The sequence below is a fragment of the Triticum dicoccoides genome, chromosome 2A (genome assembly GCF_002162155.2).
Source record: "Triticum dicoccoides isolate Atlit2015 ecotype Zavitan chromosome 2A, WEW_v2.0, whole genome shotgun sequence".
NCBI classification, from domain to species: domain Eukaryota; kingdom Viridiplantae; phylum Streptophyta; class Magnoliopsida; order Poales; family Poaceae; genus Triticum; species Triticum dicoccoides.
The window spans coordinates 10,474,733-10,480,839 of NC_041382.1; the positions used below are offsets into that span (position 1 = coordinate 10,474,733).

The window sequence follows — 6,107 nt, forward strand, 5'->3', positions numbered from 1 at the left end:
ACCGATAAAACCCGAAACTTTTCCGGTGACCAAAACAGGACTTCCTATATATAAATCTTTACCTCCGGACCATTCCGGAACTCCTCGTGATGTCCGGGATCTCATCCGGGACTCCGAAAAACATTCAGTAACCACATACAAACTTCCTTTATAACCCTAGCGTCATCGAACCTTAAGTGTGTAGACCCTACGGGTTCGGGAACCATGCAGACATGACCGAGACATTCTCCGGTCAATAACCAACAGCGGGATCTGGATACCCATGTTGGATCCCACATGCTCCACGATGATCTCATCGGATGAACCACGATGTCAAGGACTTAATCAATCCCGTATACAATTCCCTTTGTCTATCGGTACGATACTTGCCCGAGATTCGATCGTCGGTATCCCGATACCTTGTTCAATCTCGTTACCGGCAAGTCTCTTTACTCGTTCCGTAACACATCATCCCGTGATCAACTCCTTGATCACATTGTGCACATTATGATGATGTCCTACCGAGTGGGCCCAGAGATACCTCTCCGTTTACACGGAGTGACAAATCCCAGTCTCGATTCGTGCCAACCCAACAGACACTTTCGGAGATACCCGTAGTGCACCTTTATAGTCACCCAGTTACGTTGTGACGTTTGGCACACCCAAAGCACTCCTACGGTATCCGGGAGTTGCACAATCTCATGGTCTAAGGAAATGATACTTGACATTAGAAAAGCTTTAGCATACGAACTACATGATCTTGTGCTAGGCTTAGGATTGGGTCTTGTCCATCACATCATTCTCCTAATGATGTGATCCCGTTATCAATGACATCCAATGTCCATGGTCAGGAAACCGTAACCATCTATTGATCAACGAGCTAGTCAACTAGATGCTTACTAGGGACATGGTGTTGTCTATGTATCCACACATGTATCTGAGTTTCCTATCAATACAATTCTAGCATGGATAATAAACAATTATCATGAACAAGGAAATATAATAATAATCAATTTATTATTGCCTCTAGGAAATACCTTCTCCTCCGCCTCGCAAAAAGCAAGTAAAGAAGACTGCCGCTCCGTCTGCTCTGGCGGCGTCTAGCAGTACAGCCAGAGGTGGGAGGAAATACAGATTCGGTCCTTCTCTGAAGACTCCAGAGAAGTTACCATATGAGATGACCCCGGAGGAGAACACGAAGATCGCGTGAACCGAAGTGAAGGACTGGTTTCAAGGGTTGAAAGCACAGAGACATCCACCTCCGGAGGAGAAGGTAGATCCGGTGAAAGCGAAGCGCACTCTGGCTGTCCTGGCAAAACCACCCAAGTCTCCGCCGAAAGGCAACTATGAGCGCATTATTGCAAAGACATGGGCTGAAGCGGAGCGGTCGGGAAGTACAGTCAGTGATCAAAGGCTGAAAGAATGACGAGCAGCTGGGAAACAAATTTCCCAGCTCGGCGAACAAGCGACGCAATCGTGCCCCCCGCTCAAGGTGCCTAGAGACATCGTCGATCCGAGGATGGTGCCCGGTTATGGCAATCCTGACGATTACCTGCCCGACATTGTACATTATGATTTCTTGGAGGTGCAGATACACAGATACGAGTACGGGAAGCCTCTCGTCAAAGATGAAAAATCTCTATCAACGATGATCCGAAGATTGCATTATTGGTACTTGAAAATCTGCAGAGAGTCTGGGGGGAGGAGTACTTTGTATGCGAGAGTTAAGCCGGAGCATGACCTCATTGGAATTGAACTGTTGCCTATTCCATTTGAGGAGTTCTATCAGTTTTTCAATCAATTGGCCCTTGATAAAGCAACGGTCACCTGCTACTGTCTGTAAGTACTACTACTTCTGTCATTAAGTCTCTCTATATAGCTCAGCTCTTTGATTGCATGTATTTATAATTATCCTCACTATATTATGCAGATTGAAGATCGCCGAATTGAGGAAAAGACAAATCGGTGATATTGGGTTCGTTAACACATACTCCCTCCGTTCCTTTATAAAAGGTGTATTTGTTTTTTGATAAAATTCCACAATGTAAGGTGCATTTCTTCTAAATCCTCGTAATTCCCTTTTTATCCCTCCGGAAAGAGGAAAGTATCTCTCTCCTGATTTTCTCTATTTGATCTTGTATAAAAAGAAGGAAACTATCTCTCTCAATTGCATGTATCTCTTACTTTCCTGGACAAACGGATTTACTTGCCACTAACCAACAAATTTGCCAAGGGTACTTTTGTCCTAACACCTCTATAATTATGCGCCTTGGTCATTGTGCCCAAAATAATACACCTTAGATAAAGGAACGGAGGGAGTATCTCATAGATGCAACTGAAGTTGATAAAAGGCCCGAAGATACCGAGGCCAACTTGCTACGATCATTCAAAATAAATGAAAACAAAGATATAATACTCTTTCCTTACAACTTCAAGTGAGTGTTACTGTCTTGTGCATATTCGGTTTCCCTTATATATTAGTCCAGGTTATAGTAATGTAATTGATGAGTTATGCATGCGTGCGCAGTTACCACTATATTCTCCTAGAGATTAGGCTTGAGCAGGGAGTAGTAACTGTCTTGGACTCTAAACGAAAAGATCCCCAGGAGTATGCGGACATGACTGAAATCCTCAAGAAGTAAGTTAAATCAATCATTATCCACCATATCAGCAACTTTGTTCATTTCCTGATATCAAGTAATTGTTTTCTTTGTCCGGCAGGGTTTGGAGAAAATTCACTAGAAAAGCTCCGGGACTGCCGAAGGAGCTGCAATTTAGACACCCGAAAGTAAGTACTATAGTAGCATGTTCCGCGCATCTCCTAGTGATTCAAGCGCTAGTTTCATCAATACCATTTGGCATTCTTGCTTATCAGTTTGATTGACCTCTTTTTCTTGTAAAGTGGTTGTGGCAGGAACAAGGGAATGATTTCTGTGGATACTACGTCTGCGAGTCCATCCGCCACACGACCTGTGAGCGGGGCGGGTACTCTGTCGAACAATATGAAGTGCGTAAATAACAATATTCACAATTTTTTTTATTACCATCATTTGTGTTGAGTTTCATTCATTCATATACATATATAAAATGTATTGACCCCCTTCTTCAAATTAGATGTTCCGGATGCGGGATGAACTCCTAGCACCAGATCGCATGCGGGCTATTCAAGAGGAATTGGCGGCATTCTTTCTTGACCACGTGATCGCTGAAGACGGAGAATACTATGTGGACCATGCGTCCATAATTTAGGAGATTATATTTGTAAGAGATAATTATTGTATATATGTAGCCGGTAGTGTCGGACGATAGATATACAAGAACTTGTTGTTCGATCAATCTCTCGGAGAAGGAGAGGTGGTCGATATCACTTCTCTCTGTATGCATATATGTTCATGACAATCTTCTGTTTCCTTCGTTTGCTTACTAGCTAGCTAGCGTGTCTAGTCTTCTCTATACGTAAGTATAGTACGTAGCGTCGACCAAGCACGGACATAAGAGAGGACACTTCTCTCTATCAATTAGCTATCTAACACAATATATGAAATACCTAAATTAACCCCCCAAAACCCCCAACCCTCCCCCCCCCCTTTCAAAAAAAACAAAAACCCCAGCCACTGGAATGCTGACGCGTGGATGCCTTTTGGTCCCGGTTGGTGCCACCAACCGGGACCAAAGGCCCCCCTGCCTGGGCTTGGCGTACCGGCCATGTGGGGGACCATCTGTCCCGGTTCGTGTTAGAACCGGGACTAAAGGCCCTTACGAACCGGGACTAATAGGTGTTTTTCTACTAGTGCCTTGTCCAATATGCAACGCCAAAACTGAGCATCGAGGTTCCTTCTCAATAAATCTGCGACCTTATTTATTGTGACAAGTGAAAATGCGCATTGTGCAATACCTTGGCAAATTGATCTGCTATTTGTACTAGTCGCGGGTATTCCGCCGGGTCTACGCTTCCAAATGCAAGTGTCTTGAAAAGATACCTCAACTCATTGTAAGATAGAATACCTAGGAAAATCGGTTTCACCGATCCAAACCGGGCTAATCATTTAAGTTTACTTACAATGATGATCTTGATTCCTCTGCCCATTGTTATGAGAAGTGAGTGTAACTTTTTCCAATCATCGTCACCCACATCAGCAGCAAACTCAATAACTACCAAGATCATCCCTTCCATGGTCCTGCCATGGTCAAGTATCTTCAAAAGGCTGTTTCCATTCAAGTGCAAAATATAGGAGAAGCGCGAGCGAAACCTTTCGTCGCTGCACACATGAGCAACCAATGTCTTCTTTCCAATTGCAGCACCTCCTATGATTGGAAGAACGGCTGGTGCATGATCACCAGGAGGGTTGTTGTGCTGCAAGAAGAAGCTCAAGAGTTTTTGCGTGTCGGCCGAACATGAAATTTTCAATGTAAAGATACACATCGTATGGTCTACGAGACATGCGTTCACATCCACCTAGAAGCATAACAAATTCTGTCATGTTAGCAACTACGACTTCTAAGCTTTCCAAGGAACCATGAGACTCAAGGCGCATGGTCTTATCATTCTTCTCAGTTGTTCGAGAACGCTTGAGGGGAATGTCTAAATACAAGTTGCTGCAAGATGAGTCGTTGATGCTAACCTCATCGAAGCCTGCACTGTCTTGGATGGTTCGGTGCCGCAAGGTGTCCAGCGCAATGTATCCTCCATACATGGCCTCTGAGAGCATCTTGAGCTGCAACTGCATCGCAGAGTTGGTTATGTACCGCGCATCTGCCTCCTCAACGACTGTGCTGACTCTCATCAGGAGGCGCTGCAACCTCTCCACCACCTTCTCTGATTGTGCATGGCTGTTGGAGTGGTACTTGTTCATCAGGAAGGAGATGAACCGGCTCACAAGTTCGCCAACAACTGCAGATTTGACAACCTCCATGGCTGATGGTCGATCTGTCTGGAGAAATTAACCAGACTGCTCTCTTCCAAGTCTTGCAAACACTCTTGGCAAACATAAAGAAGTCTCCAGGGATGACTAAATGTTTGACTGGAGTAGTGGGTTGGTGACACTGATACTTTTCTGAACGGCCCAAACCAAACACGTGACAAAGACAAGCCAGCTTGTCCAAGGCACATGAAAAAATCGACCACTATTTTTATACTCACAATAGGTCCAAATTAATCGTGGTTCGATAGCAAAATGTATATTTAATTATTTGTGCATTTGTCTTTCTTGGGGCTCCTTTTACATTTTACACACGAGGAATATCATCCACCCTACAATAGCAAAGTTTGACCGTGGAAATTGTTTGGGCTTTTCTAGCTGAATTTCAGTGGAGGATCATGACACAACTCGTTGGCAAGGACACAATATGCCCCCTTTCTACCTTTGTCAGTGATGATGAGAATCCCAACTCCATACGTCAGTGATGATGAATATCTTTTGCAGGCTTACCTGTATACTACCTGGGGTGTCTCTGTTCATGCTTCACCATAAAGGAAGTTGAGTTTCCTTCAAGCTTGTGTCAAACTAATCTTGAATTATAATTCTGTTCTAAATTTCTAGCCCGTTGTTGCTGTTCTTTTCTTTTTCCATTTTCCTCACCGAAGTTTGAATTCTTGGGCACAAGTAATAAGTCGAGAAAAAGCGGATAGCATTGTGTACTGCTATACTCTCATACAATTGATGTACATTTCCTTGATTTTTGACCCACAAAAAACATTTCCTTGATTTTACGCAGCATAATATACTTGAAGTTAGTAGGAGTATCTGATATCCAGAACGCCCTACTTGAGTAATCTTTCTCAAGATATGTAACTTGTCCATTGATATATTCTCACTCCTGTTGGTTCTACAGCTTCCCCCTGCTGCTCGCCGCCAAGGCCAACAAAGGTGCACTGATTTCGCGGGCTGCCGCTTTGCATGAAGGTGCTCGTCCACAAGCTCACCAGGTACTCGCTACCAAGCACTTCTCCCCGCCGCGACGGTGGAAGTGGGTGGTGAGTAAGGGAAGGGGTGCGTCATGGGGCTGTCTTTCTCGCCCGCTCCCCCGCTCCCCCGCTCCCGCGACTAGGGTTTCCCCCGCTCCCCCCGCCGCCGCCGCCGCTGGCGGCCGTCAGCAACGCGCTCCCCGCCTCCCTCCTCCTCCCCCGC

General features: G+C 44.9%; 1 pseudogene; it reads right to left on the reverse strand.

Annotated features, from left to right (window-relative positions):
- LOC119358614 overlaps window positions 1-4,892 on the reverse strand; it is a 32,054-nt pseudogene extending 27,162 nt beyond the window's left edge.
- Between the last annotated feature and the right edge of the window lie 1,215 nt (window positions 4,893-6,107).